Here is a 21,889-nt window from a genome sequence, read left to right as displayed (position 1 = left end):
GAAAAAAGCAGGCTTTGGGATTATTTTTGTGACCGTTGTTTAGCAGCAATAGAAACAAATTTAAACATAAATTATAAATGGTGACTTCCAATTTTTAACATGTTTGTGTTATACAGTATGAATCTTTGAACATAGGCTATATATATCCTGCAACCAACTGGATAAAATGTGATGAGATGTTTCTACATTAAATATGGGTTTTCAAAACAAAATTGTCATGTCTTACTCCTGGGAAAAGTTCAGTTCATAACATTTAGTTTTATATAATCTTGGCAAACCTGAGTGATTTGTTGAACATCCTCTCAGGGCTCACTTATTAACAAAAACTATGAGAAAAGGAAAAAAACACCTGAAAATCAGAAATTGTTTAGTGCCTCCTTGTCAGATTCTTATTGATTTGTCCTAATTTCTTGTTTTTAAGTCCTTGTATTATTTGTTGTAATTGAAAAAATGTTCATCCTTTATTAGAGGGTTAGATTTGGAAAAATGGAACTAGAAGAAATCCTTGCAGTAGTGTTCTTACTGTTGTATAAGAACTGGTGAAAGGACTTTGCACGATGTCGACTTAGGTCCAAAGCAGACTGCAGAAATCATCCATTTTGAAACCGCTTTAATTGCCCTGGATCAATGCTATGGAATCTTGGAAATTGTAGTTTATTGTGCCACTAGAACACTGACAGAGAAGGCTAAAGGTCTCACAAAACTACAGTTCCCAGAATTCCCTAGCATTGAGCCAGGGCAGTTAGTGGTCTCAAAAAACAGGAGGTTACTTCTATAGCATCATTTCCTGTTATAGAGAAAAGGTCTCTCTTTGGCCTCAAATGGCCTGGGGAAGGACCAAAAACATAGTGAAAGGCTGTCCTGTGCCCGCTAGTGGTCCCACACTGATGGAGCTCAGTATTGTGAACTCTAATTGGTTTTCCACAGTTTCAGATAAATTGTTTTCCGAGCCTTCCACAGAGACCACTAATATTGCTTCGCGGTCTATCATCCAAGAGCTAACCACATGTCGTAAGATGTGCAAGAGATTGTGCAATGGCTACAACCAGAAGACTGTGCACAAAAGTTTCCTGGGACTAACACATCTGGAGAGGTTGTGCCAGAGCCTTGCAACACTTTGGACTGGATTTCTTCCTTTCTCCTGCAATAATCTTGTCCTAAATGAAGAGTGGCAGTTCTGTTTGCAAAAGAAGCCTTTTATTTGTGGATGGAGCAGCTATGGACCCTTTCTGTTTTATGTTTCCTTGTCTCTATAGAAAATAGTTTCTATAAAATATAAAAGGAAGTCAACTTTTTAAAGATTCACTCATACCTCAAGTATTTCATATTGGTCTTTCCCAGGTTAAAACAGATTGGATCAAAGTTTTAACAAGTTGACTGCCAAGTTGAGAGATGCCTCCCAAGAGCAGTAACTTAGCAAGGGGAATGTCCATGTTTTTTCTTTCCCTTGCTGGGTATATGATAATGATTTCCCCCTTGATTGTTTACTTGCTTCTCATGTTAAAAAAAAAAACCTTCATAGGTGTTTCATCTGTATTGCTTCTCTGGTCTCCACCTGCCTTCTTTTATTCATGCTTTTTCTTACCCCAGAGTGTTTCTCTAGAATATGACCTTGATTGCAATATGTGCCTCTGTCTCTGGGTTTGCATATTTGATTAAGATTTCTGGCTTCCCCAAGGCCAGAACTTTTTGTGTTGTTATAATTAGCATTTGTAAGAGCATCTGAGACCAAGGTTTACTTTAAAAAAAACATTGTAGGTGAATGCCTGGATACTCACAGGTTTGGAAGAAAACATAATAAAAAGAAACATTTTTATCACCTCCATTTTCTAGGAAATTAGAATCACTTGCACTGGTCTTGAGCCATGTAGCGTTTTTTGTATTGGCAATTTCAAAAACAAAACAGTTGGCCAAACCCACTAAAATAAACCCACAAAGTTAATAGAATTTGTTAAGTAAACACATACAAGTCCTATTGATTCAATGGGTTTATTCAAGTTGTAGCTAACACTGGAGTTGGCTCACAGATCCAGAAGTGTGAACTGTATGTTCCTCCAGATGTTATTCAACTGTAGTTATCAGCCATAACTAGTATAACCAGTAACTAGGAGTGTTGGGAGTTGCAGTGGAGGACTGCACTTTGCCAACCCTGCCATAAAAAAGTGGGGTCATTGCCCTTTTAAATGGCCTTCATGAGTAGTAGATCATTAAAAGCAAATATCAGAAAATATCAGAAAAATCAAACATTAAAAAAACAGGTGGAGACTCTAAAAGGCATAGTATCTTTCCCAAATGTATCTAAACAAAAAAAAACAATGTTGGAGGTGTACCTTCAAGTTGTTTTTGACTTGCGACAATGGGGTTTTTGCGGTCAGATTTGTTCAGACAGGGTTTGCTTTTGCCTTCCTGAGGCTGAGAGAGTGTGACTTGCCCAAGGTCACCCAATGGGATTCCATGGCCATGCGGTGTTTCAAACCCTGGTCTTCAGAGTTGTAGTCCTATACTAAAACCACCGTATCACACTGGCTCTTAACACAAATTTACTTTCGGCATTTGTATGTAGTGGTAAAACAAAATGGCAGTGTGCAAAATTCACCTTGGTTGTCGGGAACATAGTAGTTTTTCGAAGTGTCGTATGCTTTTTGACAGTGCAGAGAAAAACCAGAACACACATTGAATAGTGGGATTCACTGAGCCATTTGTGTAAATCTACATAATTCAGAAATTACTTGGTAAATCCATTTCACCTGAACTTTAGTAACTTTACTATGGGATTCTGTTCAAGAATCCTTCCAAGACATCAGGCTAAAGCTAAGCAGCAATACTTTAACTTGTATGGATAACTGAATGGTGAGATGAATTCTAATGTTCAATTGATCAGGTTCTTGGAGATTTTTTAATGAGAGTTAAGAGAAATATCTATAGACTAGCTTTCAAGCTAATTATGGGCCTGAATAGACAGGCCAAAATAAAGCTGCTTTGGGTCACTTTGGACATATGCTGTTTAAATGACAAGCACATCTTAAGAGGCCAGAAGCTGTGTCAAAGCTACACTCTAGTCCTTAGGACAGGAGCGTGGCTTTGGCGTGGCTTCCAGCCTCTTGGACACATGTAGCATTTAAACATCATACCTCCAAAGTCACCCAAAGCAGCTTTATTTTGACCTGTCTGTTTGGGCCCTAAATATATATGAACCTCGCAATTACTGTCTTTTCACTGTTAGCCATGATGATAATAATATAATAATAATAATACTTTATTTTTACCCTGCCTCTCCATCCAGATCGAGGCGGTTTACAATAAAAGTCCATAGAATACAATAATAATCCCAATTATACCCTCCCCCCTAAAACACATTTAAACATTAAAATAATCCATTAAATATGGACTATATGTTCCCTTTATGACTGATAAATATATGTGCTGAGTGTGCCTTATCATTGAGATATATAGAAATTTGGAAACAGTACATATCGGCTAAAATCCTGTGCAGATTCTTAAAGCCAGCTTACACTTCCCATGATGCTCATTTTTGCCACATATGCACCACTGGGATTCCTAGTGACTCACAAAATGTGCCATCTAGTTCTATGGTTATCTGTATCATCTTCTGTTGTTATGTGCATCATCTTCCAGAGCCAGTATGCTACACTGGCTCTTGTAGCACAAGCTTATATGGGTTTGCATTGATTTGTTCAGATACAAAGTGTGCAGGTACTTCCAGGCAGACAATCTGCACACACAGAGATATATATTTGGACTGCAGCTCCTGTGAGAATTATCCAGTGGTAAGAGATGATAGGAGTTGGCAGGTCAAAATCCAAAATCTACTGCCTGTCTCTGATGGATGTGGTTGTTTTTTCCAGAGAAGCAGTGTGAGTTAGGGTGAAATAAAATGCAAAATATATAGTCAGTAAATTACATTAAAGCTTAGATGAAGATGTACGCATAATCACCAGTTGCAAAACTGCTAGTAACATAAATGTCTTGAGCAAACTGGTTGACAGTGATCGTGGTTGTCTTGATTCAGAACACAGCTGGTAGGTTTGAACCTATTTATTAATCCCTGCTGGCTTTCAATTCTATTCGGTTCTGTGAATTTAACTACAGCCAATTTAGTATTGTGATCAATTTTGTTGGACTTCAGGTGCAGTTTTAGGACCAAATGACACTGCAGAAATAATCCAGTTTGAGACTGCTTTAACTGCCCTGGTTCAATGCTAGAGAATTCTGGGAACTCAAGTTCTGTGAGATATTTAGCCTTCTCTGTCAGAGAGCTCTGGTGCCACAATAAACAACTGTTCCCATGATTCCCTAGCACTGAGCCACGGCAGTTAAAGCCGGTTTCAAACTGGATTATTTCTATAGTGTTTTGGACTTTAGTTATACAGTACTTTTCTGGTAGTAAACCCCATGGAAATCAGTAGGACCTCTATCTGAGTAGACATGTAAAGGACGCTGCAGTAATGTTACTCACCTTGGTCCCATCATCCATGTTATGCACTGTCTAGCATGAAATATTTCTACCTACTGATATTTCATTAATGCTGACTCTTATATTTAATCTGTCAGGGTGGATGGTCTTGTATAATATGATGAGTTTATCAATTAGGTTTAGCAATATGATTTGAAGATTAATTGCCAGTCACTTGCCATTCCATTTACACATTCAATTTTATATGGGTTTTTATAGTCTGTTTCATTCTATTAAGGGACATTTCCCCCTAATCCTTTGATTCTGAGGATCTGAAAACGTAATCCAACTCTCATCTTGATATTGTGGCATACTCTATTAATTCCAATTTCATAGTTTGGCTGTTTATTTTAATTGCATTAAATGAATAGTTGCCCTTGCTGCACTGCTGATCTTTAGAAATACTCTTTATATTCAAGGTTAAGTGGGAAGACGTGTGTTCATATGAGCTCCACCCTTCAAGGTGAGAAGCAGAGGAGTACAATAATTGTGTTACCATGGCTAAAAATAATTTCTGAAGTGGAGAAATCACATCAGACAGGAAGTCATTCAAAAAGCAAATGCTCTGATTAGTGTTACAAATCCATTTGGGGATCTCATTTTGTAAAATTCTATCCGATACTCTGGTGTGGCCCAAAGCAATGAAATACAGGGGGAGATGCCCCATTTTAGACATTTGGACAAGCAGGCGCATTCATACAAGGATGAGTTTGGTGTCTTTAGATACATTCATTTCATCAGGATGTGATTGTTCACGTCTCTATGTTTGTGGTTCAAAAGGGCATGTGTCTATGTGGTATAGCAGATATACAATTTTTAAAAATCCTTTACAAATATTATTTTAAATAGTCATTCCCTATTGCAGGGTACAACTGAATTTTCTAAAACCGTGATACTCAAATCCTTGTCAAACATTTGTATGAGGAACAGGATGCCGTGTTATCTTCTGGCTTCCATTCTTTAATCAAGACGTGCCTGCAGAGAATCATGGGCTGATCGTGATGCCCTGCAAAGTTTTCCAAAACATGGAAATAGCAGTGTTGATATAGTAATTTTGAAATAAATGGACTTACCAGCTTGGGAAAAATATTTCCCCAGTCTTCACAGACTTCCACCTTGCCCTTCTTTCCCTACAGCCTTTTGATACACACTTGAAATGATAAAGAACTGGCTCTTAAAATAGAATTTGGCTTTAACATGAGACAATTGTTTAATGTCACCTTCCATTAATTTTCATAGTGACTTTAGTTCAGCGAAGAGTATAGAGATGATGGAGTTCAAAGTAAAAAGGACAAGATAATTACTTTATATTTTTACTGTGATCAGACTTAAATATATATACAGTACACATAAGGAATTTAAATTTTGGCCATAACTGCATATAATTGGGGACATACAGTGAAGGAAGCTTATGTGCAGATAGATCAGATTGTGCCTGTACAGTTAAGGATGGCACATGGTTTTGGCATTTGGTACTTGGGCATGTACTTGCTATTACTGGTTTGGTGTTAACACACATAGTACATACAACCTTTCTGCCAATGTAGGAATTAGCCTGTTTACCCAGAAATGACAGTGCTAGTTCTCCAGTGTCTACAGCCGAGGACTTTGCCCAGCCCTTATACAGATAATGATTCAACTAGGAATGCCAGTTAGCAAACCCAGAGGTTTTCTTTGTGAAAACCATTGAACTCGAGCCCTGCCTGCTGTAAAGGAGCACTAAGAAGATAGGAGTTTATCAAACAGGAGGAATGTCTCTTAAATTCGAGTGAAAAGAAAGGGGCCAAAACGCATTCACTTAAAGTCACTAGTTTTGCGAAATTACGTGAATATGCATTGCATTCGAACTGGCTCCCCATTGCCCAAAAATAGCATGCCATTTCCTGAATTTGCGTGTGGCAGTCTATCACGCAATAACATGAAACCACATGATTGCATTCGGACTGACTTCCCATTGCCCAAATTTGTGTGTGGTGAGTTGTCACGCAATAACGTTAAACCCCATGATTGCGTTCAGATTGCCATCGGATTATACTTCCCCTTGTCTGATAAACTCCAGTTTCAAAGCTTACTGTACTACCAATACTAATCTGTATCTCTGAGGTAGACAACAAGTTTTCCATTTCCTTGTTCATCTGTCCCAAGAGGTTATGATATGATATGATATGTTCAGAAGACATACACAAATTCTTTATGCTTTATGTTGCTGGATATGCAATTTTCTTTCAGCCCAGAACATCTTAGAATGAGTTGGGCACCAAAAATGGCAGCTGAATGTGTTGAATTGGACTGGATCCATCTCGGACCTCACCAACAGATCACAACATAGCCAGGAATAATATAAGCCACTGCAGTGAAAAAAGATCTTGATGACATATGGATGCAGCAGGTACTTTATAGCAAACAGAGCTCATTGTTAAGTTTAGTGTGGAGAGCCCTACTCCAGCTGGTGCATGCCCTTGGACGCTCACATATCCCCAGGCACATGTGTGCATTCCTTTGCCCTGAGGGAAGCTGGGGTGTGGCTGCAAAACAGAGATGTGGGAGACCAGTTCCAGGTAAGGTGTGGAGTGTGCCTCCTCTTTCTGGATGCCATGCCAGCATGACTTTTTTCCCTTGTATATCTAACTACTCTATAAATAGCAATGTAACCCTTTCAGGACCATCACAGGCTGTGTCATGAACAACTTTGTTTTAATATGTACATTTCTCTAACCTCTGATTACTTGAGCTATAATCATCTTGGCTCCTAGTGAGAGTTCAGGTATGATCTGCTCAAAGACCACATCTCAAATGAATTGATTTTCTCCTTATCTGTTTTCTTCACTGTCCAGCTCTTGCATGCCTACATGATAATGGGGGAAACAATTGCTCATACAATTCTAACTTTAGTGCTCAACTGTAGTTATAGTTTAGGGGTGAGTATTTAGACCTTTCAGCCAGAAGGGTTGAGCCTCACTAAACTGTAAACCCCAGACTTCCACAGGATATGGCCATGACAATTAAAGTGGAATATAGTAAGTGTAAGTGTAGGTTGATAAGGCTCTCTCCTGCTTTCTTTGTTTCTACTACACTTCATCACTGTGTAATCTTTCATTGTTCTTTGTCCCTTTGTTTGTAGTCATAGAATCATAGAGTTGGAAGAGACCACAAGGGCCATCCAGTCCAACCCCCTGCCATGCAGGAACTCTCAATCAAAGCATCCCCGACAGATGGCCATCCAGCCTCTGCTTAAAGACCTCCAAGGAGGGAGAATCCACTACACTCCGAGGGAGTGTGTTCCATTGTCGGACAGCCCTTACTGTCAGGAGGTTCTTCCTAATCTCTTTTCCTGTAGCATGCATCCATTGTTCTGGGTCCTGTTCTCTGGAGCAGCAGAAAACAAGCTTGCTCCCTCTTCAGTATGACATCCCTTCAAATATTTAAACAGGGCTATCATATCACCTCTTAACCCTCTTTTCTCCTGGCTAATCATTCCCAGCTCCCTAAGTCGTTCCTCATAGGGCACGGTTTCCAGACCTTTCACCATTTTAGTTGCCCTCCTTTGGACATGCTCCAGTTTTTCAACATCCTTTTTGAATTGTGGTGCCCAGAACTGGACACAATATTCCAGGTGGGGACTGACCAAAGCCGAATAGAGTGGCACTATTACTTCCCTTGAACTAGATAGACACTATACTTTTATTGATGCAGCCTAAAATCGCATTGGCCTTGTTAGCTGCCGCATCGCACTGTTGACTCATGTTCAACTTGTGGTCTACTTGGACTCCCAGATCCCTTTCATATGTTGTTTCATTCAGCCAGGTATCCCCATCCTATATCTGTGCATGTCATTTTTCCGTCCTAAGTGCAGTACCTTACATTTCTCCCTGTTGATGTTAATTTTGTTAGCTTTTGCCAGGCTTTCTAGACTATTAAGGTCATTTTGAATTGTGATACTGACATCAGGGGTATTAGCTACTCCCCCTAGTTTGGTGTCATCTGCAAATTTGATAAGTATGCCCCCAATTCTGTCCTCCAAGTCACTGATAAAGATGTTGAATAGCACTGGGCCCAGGACAGAACCCTGTGGGACCCCACAGGTCACTTCTCTCCAGGATGAAAAGGAGCCATTGTTGAGCACCCTTTGGGTTCGGCCAGTTAGTCCTCCCATCTCCAAGAAGGAGTGGCCTCTTGCTTGCATTGAATCCCTCAATTCCATCTTAACTAACAACAGAGTAATATCTCCGACAGAATGTGGACTTGTGACTCTGACATCTTCATCTTTTTTCCCCTCCTGTATACATTTTTGTTGGCTAATAAAGGTGTCACTCTTTTGTGGATTTTGTATTTTGTCGTATTTTGCTGTATGGCCAACAGGCTACCCCTGGGAATGTTTTATCACTCTATAGCTGGCTTCCTATGCTTCTTGGCCTGAAAAAAAAAACTGTGAGAGGCACGGATATCATGAGGAGATGCGGGGAGTGTGGGCTGCACCAAGCAGCACCAGATGGAGAGTGACACCACTGTTTCCCCAAATATCTGCCTTTGGACAAAAACAGGCCATCCCTTTAAAATGCTGGAGCTCAGTGGAAGAGATGGGATGAGTGGAATGAAGCTCAATGGAAGAAGAGAGGAGAACCTTCAGGGTTTTTTTTAAAAAAAGAGAATAAGTTTTATTCTAGGCTCATCCAGTTATAGTCTTTAGGAAACAAGTGACGGCTCTCATTACAGTAAGCTGATAAAAGTGAATTCTTCAGTAGACTGATATATGTATTCATGATTTTTATTGAGAACAACCATATCAAGATACAGTATCAGTATCAGTCAGCTTTCCAAACTTGTTGCATTAAATTTTATTCTTTTTAAATTTTCTTTAAAAAACATCACATCTTAGCAAGTTTTCAGTTTAACCATATGAAACTATGTACATGTAAATACAGTTAGTCTGTGTGTATGGTATTCTAATTTATACGTATTATTTTAATTTTGCCAGTTATTTATGTCACAATTATTGCCATTACATTCAGTGATACATGGGAATTACAATTTATGAGTAACATTAGTACAAAAGAATTACTAAGGGTTCTGTATAGTGTGGTATGGTAGGAGGTCATTAGAGAAGCAACACCATGAGTTACTGCACTGGGTGATGCCAACCTTAGTGATGCCATGGGTGAGAGGAGTTACTTTATGTCTTCTCCTGGGTTTTAACTGAACTGGTAAATTGGGGAGGATGAAAACCCTAGAAATGATTGCATTGTAAAAGACAGAACATTCACACGCAGCCCTAAGTTATGTAAGTTACAAAAATCCTAAACCCGCCTATGAGAATTTCTCCAAAATTTTATTCCCCCTTGAATTTTTTTTACCCCCATTACAGCAAGTTGATAACATTCAATTTCTCAGTAGACTGATGTGTGTATTCATGATCTTTAATGAGAATAAATCATGATACAGTATCAGTATCAGGTTTCCAGACTTGTTGCAATACAGTATAGAGACAGCCTGATAGTTGATGTTTTTTCCTCAGGAGAGAGTATGAAGAGGTAGTGTGACCCTGATGATTTTTATAATTTCCTCAATTGTTTTTAACACCAAAATAACTAATTTAGACTCTCTTAGTAAATTAGGATTTGGAAACATTTTATCACCACATCTCCTGTCTTACTTTTAGAATTAGTTTCAGATGGCAGTTCTGGGAGACTTATGTTGGGTTTGTTTCATTTCTGTCTTGAGATCCTACAGGACTCCATCTTGGTCTTCATGCTTCATAACATCTGTAATTCATTATTTGGTGGACACAGTCAGGGATTTGGGGTAAAATATTAGCAGTATCCTGGTGGCACTCAGCTCTGCTTCTCCAAATAATCTGAGTTAGGTACGGCTGTGTAAATGTTGTTTTGGTGCCTAACTTTATGGAGGACTGTAGCCCCTAAACGCCATCTGAACAGGTTGTATTTTGACTGGATAGCCTCCCCCCGCCTTTTTAGAAGACATTACCCAGGCAGTTTTTGACATGGCTAAATGTCTGAAAGAGTGGCACTCAAAAATAGGGGTGCTCCTAGTTCTAGCTTTAAAGATCCCAATGGCCTAGGGTGCTGCCACACTCTAGAATTAATGCAGTTTGATAGCACTTTAACTGTCATGGCTCTATCCTATGGAATCCTGGGGTTTGTAGTTTGTTGTGGCACTAGAGCTTTCTGACAGAGAAGGCTAAATATCTCACAAAACTACAAATCCCAGAATTCGATAGCATAGAGCTATGACAGTTAAAGCGGTGTCAAATTGCATTGATTCTGCAGTGTAGATGCAGCCTTTGTGTGCCTTTTGGCAGCTATGGCATGTTGTGCCTATTAGCAACTATGGTTGTTCATCAGCTGCAACTACTCACAGACAGAGATAATCTTGCTACTGTTGGTACTCATCCTACTGACCCCAGTGTCTTGTCAATGGCCAGTGACTTTATTGTTTGTTGTTAGCTGTCCTGGAGTGGATCTCAACCCATGAGAACCCTGTGAATGAGACATCTCCAAGTCCTCCCATTCTCTACTGCTCTGCCCAGGTCTTGCAGTCTCAGGCCCATGATATTTATTATTGTTATTTTGCCTTTTAATCCTGTTTTTAAAAACCGAGCTAAATACATAATTAGTGCTATCTAACATAGATCTATTTAAGTCAAAAAGACTTGTGGGTTAGTTGTGACTAACAAGTTCCATTTATTTCAATGGGTCTGCTCTAAGTAGGACTAATAGGAGTTAAACTTGATTTGTTTCATTCACTTTTTACTCCCCTCGAACAGTTTTGATGAACAACATTATACAAATGTTTTAAATGAAATAAAATGTAGCTGTTATGGGTTTTTATATTGCTAATGTTTCCATTTGGTTCTTAATTTTAGAATGTTAAATTTAATTGTCAAGTTTCATTGCTGTATTTTTTGTGTAAACTGCTGACTTTTTAAAAATCCAGCAGGCAACACACACGTTTTAAAAATAGAGTTCCCCATATGTCAAGGGCTTAAAGCTTCATACATTTAACCGATGCGTGATTCAGACGATCCACCCCTTTCCAGTTCTGAAAATCCAGAAAAGTGTACCTGATTAAAACTAATCCTCAATCTGACATCTCTTCATTGTACCACCTCTAATTAATTTTACCAGTTTGATTGAATTGATAGCCACTCTTTCTTTCATGAAGCTACTAAAATATTTCTATTTGAACCAATTATACTGAACGCCAACCCTTGTGGCAACCTAGCAGCAGCAGGAGCTAATGGAAAAGAGATGGGCGCAGGTGAGAGACTGAATTCACAAAGCCAAAAAGCAAAACCTTTAGGCTCCAATCTTTTTATGCAGATGTGTCTGTCTCACTGAACGAAATTGATTTTCTTTCCAAATAAACCTGTGTTGGGATTGCACTGTTAATCCCTCTTGATTTTTTTTTCTCACTGCTTGCTAGGTACCTTCAATGTTTTCCCTCGATGTAGCCAGCAGAGGGGGCAACTGCAACACATTTGTGTGCCTTCCTCAATAGCATTAAGCCACAGCAAGACTGTGAGTCATCTGCCCCTCTGACCTTAGTTCTTGAGTTAATCAGCACAGTGCTCCGACCTTTAGACACAAGTCTGAATGTTCAATGTGATTTGAATTATTTGTAAAACATCCTTTGCAGACAGCAGACTTGTGGCAAAGGTCTCATCTAAAGTGGCAGATGTCAAAACACACGCATAGCCCACAGCAGTACTGAGGAGGTGGCTTCCAAGCTACAGTTCAATAACATGTTGAAGGCCAAAGTCGTTAACTTCCTATTAATTGCAGGGAGGCTTTTCCAGATGAAGTGTTGCTGACTTGGGTCCCAGTTGGGCATGATGAAAAATGGTCCAGATGGCCTTCTGAGGACTAGCTCTTTCTTTAGGGGGCTGTGATATAGAAGCAGCTGTTGTTACCTGGGGTGAGACTTGCAAGCTATTCAATGTCTTTCTTTACATAACCTTTAATAGTTAACCTGCAGCAATTCATATGTATTGAACTGGGGATGGACAGATTATTTGAAATTATTCTTCCCAGGTCAAAACCTAGTTTTTTTCTGACTGCTGGGAAATAGATCAGCAAAATATTTGTGAACACACACACACACACACACACACACACACACACACAAATATATTCTTACATCCCAAAGTGTTGCACATGGGAGAGGGAAGGCTACTGTCAAATCCCTCTTTTTCTGGTTTCCATTACTCAAAATATATTTCTGGAACAGAATCCCTGTATTCTCTGTGGGAAACTTTGTTTGTGGAAGAAACCCCATGTTTTTCTCTGCATATTATTTCCTCCACAACACTTTTGGGACAATCAAATATGTGGAGAAGACTATGAAGGAATGCTCAGTTATTTCTCCATAGCAGGGAGACAACTTCTGTAATTTTTCAACCTCACAAGCAGGAATGAAATAGTTGATGATTTACATCCCTGTTCCCAACCCTGGGACTTCACTCTGTAATTGGACTACAGTACTTAGCATCCCCGTGCCATCATGTGTCGTGGTTAAGGGTGATAGCAGTTGGAGTCAAAATCGAAGAACAAAATCCCTGCTCAGCCATGGGAACCTTGCGCAAGCCACTCTTTCTCAGCCTTGGAGAAAAGCAATGGTAAACCTCTGAAGAAATCTTGCCAAGAAAGCCCCATGATAACTTCATCTCAGGGTTGCTATAAGCTGAAAATGACTTGGGGGCACACAACAACAGTGTGGATATGACTCCCTTCTCTTCCAGCATGCGTCTCTTCCATTTATTCTCCATTCCTTTTCTTATTTCTTCTGCTACTTTGAAGCCTGTGTCGTCTTCCCCTTCAAAGTCAGAGTAAGCAACTGCAAAGAGATGGAAGTTCTTTCCTGCAACAAGGCTAGTATTATTGCCTGATGAAGAAGCCAGTGAAGTTTCGAAAGCTTGCAACAAGTATATTGTGCACTTTAATTGGTCCATAAAGGGTATCACTGTTTGGTGATTTTTTTATTGGATCTATTTATTATGTGAGAGTAGTTTATCACCCTGCCAGTTAGCATGCAGAATGCTTCTGGTGCTGTAAAAGGGCTAACACATTTAGCACATTGGTGAGAAGAACAAGGAACAGAGAAGTACTTTAAAAATTTAGGAACATAAAAGAGCATGTGTCATAATCACATGTACTGTATATTAAATTGGTTTTAGGATCTAGTTTTGAAAGAGAAATAGCTGATTTATAGAGTCACAAAAGAAAATCAATTTATACCATAGCATACCACTTTGCATTTTTTAGTGATGGGTGCTTTTGGTGTTCTAAATACATTGAAGATTCTGCACTGAAGTTATGCATCACACCCTTATCCTGCAAGAACACTGACAAGTGTTGCCTGTACTGTATTTCTCTTCACTTGAAAAGAAAGAGCCCTGTTCTGTGTTCCCTTTATGTACGATAAGTCCCATCTCTCACAGTAAGTAAATATGGCACTTGTATCAGGGCACTTGTACACAGAGCTCTTCCCCTTGATTCAATCTGGATCCTCATTCTGTGCTTCAGAAATGGTGTACTTCTACAGACTATTTCTGAACCTGACTATTGTGACTCAGATCCCAAACTGAATTGAGATGCTAAGATCTGAACGTTTAAGCCTCCGATTGACTATTGGGAGAAATGCAAAAACAGTCAGAACAGTTTTTCTCTTTGTAAATTGTGGATGAATTCAGTGTGCTTAGCTGCCTGAGGGGGAACTATGCATGCCAACGTTCTGATATATAGGGACAGAAAAATATGTATGATGTACATTTAAAGTTATTTTAAATGAAATGTCTAGCTGTTATGTTTTTATTGGAAGAATCTGAAGAAAATTGTAGTCTTGGGATACATCTGCACTCCAGAAATAATCTGGTGTGACACCACTTTAACTGCCATGGCTCAATGCTATGAAATTCTGGGAACTGTAGTTAATTGTGGCACTAGGGCTCTCTGACAGAGAAGGCTAAATGCCGCATAAAGTGATTTACTATTTCTTTTTGGGCAGAGGGGCATTTTTACGACATATCCTAGTGGTGTAATTATATCAGAAAATTTCACAATTCCAGAAGAGTAGGTGCAGAGTATAAGGAGACATGATGGTTGAAAGCTCATTAATACATTCTTCATAGTGATTCATGCTGTTCTAAAGAAAGAGAAAGCAACTGCCAAAGTCTCAGTCCCTCCCTAAAAGAAATTTTTTTGTTGGCTCCTTTGTACAATGTGTCCAATAGTTAAAGGGTAGACTCACAGGTCTTCCCCTTCCCCATCCTGGATGTCTTTCACAGAAAAGACAGTATTTGACGAAGTGGACTCTGCTTTTCCAAGGGCTTGTCTACATAATTTAAATACTCCTAATAATATTGATCCACCCCCACATGATTCAGAGGAATTTGGGCTTTTGCAGGGGGAGCGGAGGTAAACTCCATAAACTCAGGTGAAAAAGTTTTTACTGGAGCATCTATCGACAAGGATGCAACAAGCAGATACCCATCCACGTCTCATGGATTCACATTGATTTGCATGGCTGGTCATTTTTGGCAGAGGGAAGGTGAATAGATGGAAAATTTGCACAGGAAACTGGAGACAATTAAGCATCGATATGAATGTGTGAAAATCTGCAGCAATTCATATAATACACTAATGTGTAGACTAACCCCAAAATACAATGCTTAGCTTAGAAACCCACTTCACAGCAGAAACCATCAAAACTGATCCAAAGAGTCCACCATCTGCTTGGACAAATCAAATGTGCATTTCTTATTTGTAGCCATCTTGTATTTGGGAAATTTTAATTCCAGACATTTTTCAACTTGGTTCTTAGATAGAAATCTCATAAAAAGCATCCTGTTCAGGTATTACCAACAACTAAAATATGCAAGAATGAAAAATATATAGATCTAAATAATTGTGACAACGCAATTTGGGGTATTTTTAACTCTACAATCAATTTATAGCGATCATTTTTCCTTCTAAAATATGTTAGCATTTCTGTTATTTCCATTATAGTGTAAGTGAAAAACAAATTTTCTTTGAGATGATGGCCTTTCCATGAAGTTTGATTAATTGCTTTAATTGCTAGTGGAGTGGTATTCTTTACTGATTCTCTATCATTTGCCTATATTTGTCTTAATTGCTATAATCATAGTATAAACATTATAAAACCCATCATTATACTTCGTTTAAAAAAAAATCTCGGTGCAACATATTTACTTGCTCATGTGTCAAGACTTCTTCATGAAAAAGAGCACCAAACATTCTTCCAAAGGAAGTTCAAGTATAAATTTTATTTACCTTAGAAAGTAGAAGTTCTTATCTCAGATTTTTCCAAATCTCCAACATTTTCCACAATGCTATACTACTGTTCAAACACCAGTCAGTTTGGAATAACAACTGTTATATATTTTTATTTTCACCATAAGAGCCATGCCATAAGGCCAGATCCTATTATGTGTCACACTGCTTGAAAAATGTTCAGAACTGAGTAATGGACAAGTTTGCAGCTAGTTCTTACCCACTACTTCAGACCTGCCATGCTGTGGAGTTCATCACTGATTCTCTATATGTTTTTTTGTCCTGGCTAAGAGAAGTTGTGCAATTTATGTTTTTAATGGTGCTGTTGTACATTGCACATCCAACGTGATACATGCTGGACAGATCATAGAATCGTGCTGATAACAGTGGCTGCTTGACATATGGCCTGAACTGCATCTTGGGATTGTTTCCAAAAAATATTATCTAGGATACTGAGGCACATTCATGCTACAATATGCATGATTTTGAGCATACATAACTTATTCTAAAACCACCCACATAAGAATTTATCTTTTAAGTGCATGTAGATATGTAGACGTGTGGGCACAGATGATTTGATCTTCTACTCTGTTGATATTAGAAATTACATCCATGCTGTAAAAATGGCAGATGCTATTTTCAGGTCTATGTGAGTTTTCCACACCTTTGGAGGGGTAAATTTACAGGCCTGGGTCCATGCAAGATCCTTGCATTAAGCAGATTTGACCTTCCTTTCCTTTCCTAGTAGTCATGGCTGCATCATATGGAATCCTGGGGGCTCTGGTCTGGTAAATGTGCTGTACTATGTCCCTTTTGTACAATTTTTCATAGCTGGCTATTTGCCAGCTACCATAACCTGAGTCCCCCTCAAAGCCAAGCTTTGTGGATAGACTCTTCAGACAACAGGGCCCTTCATAGCTGACATTTGGAAAATAGTTTGATCAGTGGAAACCTATGGACTCAGCACTGCCACTCTTCATACAGTCCTTCTGTGTCACAAAAGTGACAGCAGCAGCCAGATCGTGTGAGGAGATACGTGCAGCTAACATTGGTGGTGGCAAAAGGCAGGAGCACCATCAACAGTTCTCCTCCAGCCCCACCTTAGTGAGGAGACGTTGGCCACCCTGATAGCTCCTTGGAGCAGGGCCACTGACAAGATTGCCTGGTGTCTTTGGTAGCAACAAAAAGCATTCCCCTGGAAAAGATGCTTCTAAAGAAATTGTGTGTCCTAGGCACACTTTGGTAGTGCAAATCACACAGATATTTTTTGTTATAATACGCATACCCTGTTTTTATGTTGAAACATCTGGCTGAAAGTCAGATGTTGTTTCATCTATCCAATGGACCCAAGCCATTAATCACAACAAGGTTCTCATTCAGTCCTCAATCCCATATCTTTTGTTTGCATGAACTTTAATTCTATTAGCCAGATAAGGAGAGATTGCACAGAGTATGTTTCTACCACCACTCCCACCTGAGGAAAACACCATTTGATGTAGCTCTCATTGGCTCTTTGACCTCAGAACTGAGAAGGAAGCACACTATGGCCTGTTACAGACAGTCAAAATAAAGCTGCTTCGAGTCACAGTGGAGGTATGGTGTTTCAATGATGCATGTGTCCTAAGAGTCCAGAAGTCACACCAAAGCCATGCTCCTGCTGGACTCTTAGGACACATGCATCATTGAAACACCATACCTCCACTGTGACTTGAAGCAGCTTTATTTTGGCTGTCTGTAACAGGCCTATATTTACTCCTACTGGTCTGGATAATTTCATCTGCTGGGCTGTATTTCAAAGATGGTGTTCAAATCATACTGTGCTTTTAAAAAAGAAAGAGAGAGCTTAGAATAGAATAGAATCAGGATGAAGTCAGAATGGAAAGGCCAAGTCACCACACCTGTCCTTTTATGGGACTTTAAGTGGGAGTTTCACTTCTCTTGTGGAACTATAGGAATAAAATTGCTCACCAATACACAACCCCTTTCCAGGCCATCTCCAGTTATAAATACACCAACCTTATTGAGCCAATAATGGATCATTGGACACAGCAGGCACACCTGAAGGGGGTGTTGATGTCAGCAACTCATCTGAGCCCTGTAGCCAATGCTGGCATACAGCAGAGTAACTGGCAAATTCAGAAACGTGGTTCTCAGCTCCCAGTTGAGATAACAGCAGCTGGATGTCTTCCAGGAACTGAAGAAATGCAGGAACCTCCGGGGACTCTAAGCAACCGATGCCAGGCTTCAGCTGATAAACGACCAGACAAGCCAAGTCTCCCAAAGTGCTTTATTTACAGTGCTATAATACAGATCACAAACAAATACCAACTCTCCTACTACAACCCACATAGCAATCACTGGAAGCCTCTGTGCTTATATAGCGTTCAGACCATGCGGTCTCTCAAACCCAGTGACTTCCTGTGTTACAGTCTAAAGTGTCCCCCTGTGCAATCCAGCTAGATGTTTCATCATCCAGGGCTTAGTGCATGCAGGCACCAGAGTGTCCTTGAGGCTATGAGCATCAGCTGTGCTTGATCAGCCTTGTCCTTCTGCTGCTGGATGCTCATGGTCAGACACACACATATATCCAAGCATTTCCCAGTGTGCTGACTTTAACCCTCAACAGTTGATGCCCAACCAAATTCCACCAAGCTTCCTAATGCAACAGGGAGGAAGCACTGTTGCAAAAGACAAGAAATCTCTTTGGAATCTACACATGAAAAGCACTGCTGGAGATCTAAGCTGATGATTAATTATTATGTAGTCAGAGAGTGTTAATGAAACTTGAAGATGGCTTTCTGGCCAAATTGCCTTCAACTGGGCCCATTCCTGCACACCCTTTCTTCCCAAACTTGCTTTGTATTCTGTTGCTCCGCTCTTCTTGCTCAGCCTCTTCTGTTCAAGAGAGCTGTTGCTTGCTTCCAGAAGTTTTTAACGAGTCCCTATTGGTGATGCCAAGAGCGATGCATCTCCACAGTTATGGCTGGGCCAGGCCCTTCATTATTGCTGTGCCTCTGGTGGCAACAATGGAGATGAACAACAATTTGCTCTCTCCAAAAAAGAGAAAAAGCTAAATCTTTTGGCTATTTAGAAAAGGAAAGGTTTCTTCCAGCAACTGAAGTCCTCTGTGGTGTGTGTGCATGTGCTTTCTTGCTAATACAACAAGGAGTGGTTTATCTTCATTGCTGTCATTGCAGAGCCCTGTTTGGTATCAAAGGATGTGGCCCTGCAGAGGGAGAAGCAAATATATGTCAGAGCAGGAGGGTCTGGCTGGCTCTCAACATGGACTGGAGAGCTGGCTGTTTGCCCATAAGCTGCAGGTGAAGACAATCGAAACACAGACTTGAATTTCATAAGCAGCACCAAAGGAGAGTGGAGAATTTAATCTCTCTCTGTAGGGAAAAACTACATGATGAATGCAAGAAGGATGCCTTCTCTCTCTTAGAATACAACGAAGGCATATTTCTCAAACATAGGTAAATGTAAATCAAATATCCTTGGCTGTGTTTTCACTTTTTAAAAAATCCCTGTTGCTTGTACACTGAAGAATATTGTTAGCAAATATGGCTTTGGTTGGCCTGTGTGCTCTTGCACCCCTAATTTTAGGCCCTGAGGGAAGCCCTTGCCAGCTGCTTGCAGACCCCACAAGATTGCTCTAACAGCTGGAGATTGTTGGAACAGAAAAGCACACAAGCCCTTTGCCCTTCTCTCTGGTGACCTCCTCAGTTCCCAGCTCCTTTGCACCAACCAGCTTGATGCCTCTCAGACTATTGCTATGTGTGGGGAAAACTCTGGAAATGGTGGCAGTGCCAGCTGCTGTTGGGTAAGCTTGCAGCATTGGCATCATTCCAAGTTGTATTCAATTTATGCAGGGAGAGTTCTCAGTAAAGACCATGACAGACACCACAACTTTTCTGAAATGGAGAAAAGGCATCCATCTTTTAAAAGGGGGAATATATTTGTTTGTATGCTGGTCAGTCCATGTTATTTGAGAGTGCAACGATTTTATACATGAATGGAAATGGAGGCATTTCAGTAATCTGCACCAATCCTGTGTGGACAGACCCAGAATCTCACAACTCCCAAAAGACACAGGCAAGTTGGCCTGAACTTATATGCACTACGGAAAGGGGAAACATCTAATTAGCTACATGAGTCTACATAATTTATGATTATCTACATAAATTGGTTAGTCCTGAAAATGCCACAAAACTCCTTGACCCTCCCTTTGCCTTCCTACTCTTTTTATCTACATTTGGATTTTTAATGCTTTGGGACTGAACTATGTACTGAACTAACTATGAGGCTTTCTTTGTTTTCTTCTACCTGAGCCCTACCAACCAAACAAAGCCCAGATGCAAAATATGGCTTGAGAGCAGGGCAGTGCCCTTCGCTGATACTTTTTTTTTCATTTCCTCCAACATTTCACAGATGAGAACTACAGAATAATAAAATCATAGAACCATAGAATCAATAGAGTTGGAAGAAATGACAAGGGTCATCCAGTCCAACCCCCCTGCCATGCAGGAACTCACTATCAAAGCACCACCAGCAGAATGAAACTCCACCATTTTCCAAGGGAGTGTGTTCCACTGTCGAACAGCTCTGCCAGGAAGTTTCTCCTAATGTTTTGATGGAATTGCTTTTCATATAGCTTGTATCCATTGTTCCAGGTCCTCATCCCTGGAGCAGCAGAACTAGGCCAAGCAACATCAGAGCGTGGTCAAGGTGGCAAATGTTACTAGGGTAATAAAAAAAGGAAACACAAGCGAGGAAGGTGCATCTGAGCACATGCTTAGCCCAGGAAATATGTTTGCAGTTCCAGAACTTAGTTCCCAGCCCTGCTAGTCTAAACCCACTCCTGTCTTTAATCCCCAACTTTCTTCCATCTCTGTCAGCAATCTATTTTAGAAGCAGGGGGACGGGACGGCGTAGGCATTCATTGGGAGTCAAGTTATCAACTCTTTGTGATCTGTTGCAAATTGCTCAAAATGTATGTCAATCCGCAACCTTTGCCATACTTCTTGAGTATGTATACCTGGTAAGGCAGCCCTGCACTACTTAATTTTCTTAAAATCTGACATGTCAACCCTGCTCAGTCTCCTAGATGCCTTCCTCAAGGCCCTGATAACACCTCTGCCTGTCTGATTATCTCTAATTTTAGATAGCAAGCTGGTTAAAAATGTTACCCTTCACCAGCTAGAAGGTACAGTTTTCCGAATTCCAGAGAACTAGTGTGGTGTAGTGGTTTGAGGGTCTATTTATTTATGAAGAGTGTTTATACTCCACTCTTCAGCTGTGTACAGTACTGGTTTGAGTGTTGAACTACAACTCTGGAGACCAGGATTCAATATCCAGTTGGCCACAAAACCGATTGGGTGACCTTGGGCAAGTCAGAAGTGACTTGAACACACACAACAATAAACTTCAGTTGCAAAAACTCTCAGAGCCTTACAATTACAAATTGTTAATTTGACAGTTCCCTGCCCTCAGGCTTACCAGCTGAATAAGACAGGACACACAAGAAAAAGAAATGGCAGTGTGGGAGAAAATAAGGTTTAGCAAATACTACCAGTTCTTCTCTCCCTCTGAAGCCACAGAGTGGAGGTCTTTTCATCTTCTTCTGGGCCTAGGCATGATGAAATTGTACTATGATGAGATCATGACTCTGGAGACCAGTGTTTGAATCTCTGCTCAGCTATGGGAATCCACTGAGTTGCTTGGGAAAGTCACACTGTCTTAGCCTCAGAGAAAGGGAAAGGCAACCCCCCCCCCTCTGCGCACATTACAAATTAATTTGCCAAGAGAACCCCCATGATAGGTTCACCTTAGGGTCTCCATGCATTGGAAATAACTACAGTACTTACAAAAGATTCCCAGCTATAAGAAGTGAGACTCATGGCATTAACAAATGTTAATGAAACAACAGCCAACAATTAGCTAAAGCTATTTGTTGACTATTAGGAAGCCATCAGCCTAACCAAGTATGACTTGCTAGAATCCATCTCAATGCCTGTCTTAGAATGAAGAAAATGTCCCCTTGAAGCCAGGCAAAATATGGATTTTAGAGTATGGGTAAGACTTTTCAGTGAGTTTTTGATGTAGGGAG

This window comes from Sceloporus undulatus, chromosome 1 (genome assembly GCF_019175285.1).
Source record: "Sceloporus undulatus isolate JIND9_A2432 ecotype Alabama chromosome 1, SceUnd_v1.1, whole genome shotgun sequence".
NCBI classification, from domain to species: Eukaryota; Metazoa; Chordata; class Lepidosauria; order Squamata; family Phrynosomatidae; genus Sceloporus; species Sceloporus undulatus.
This window is presented reverse-complemented; position numbering follows the sequence as displayed.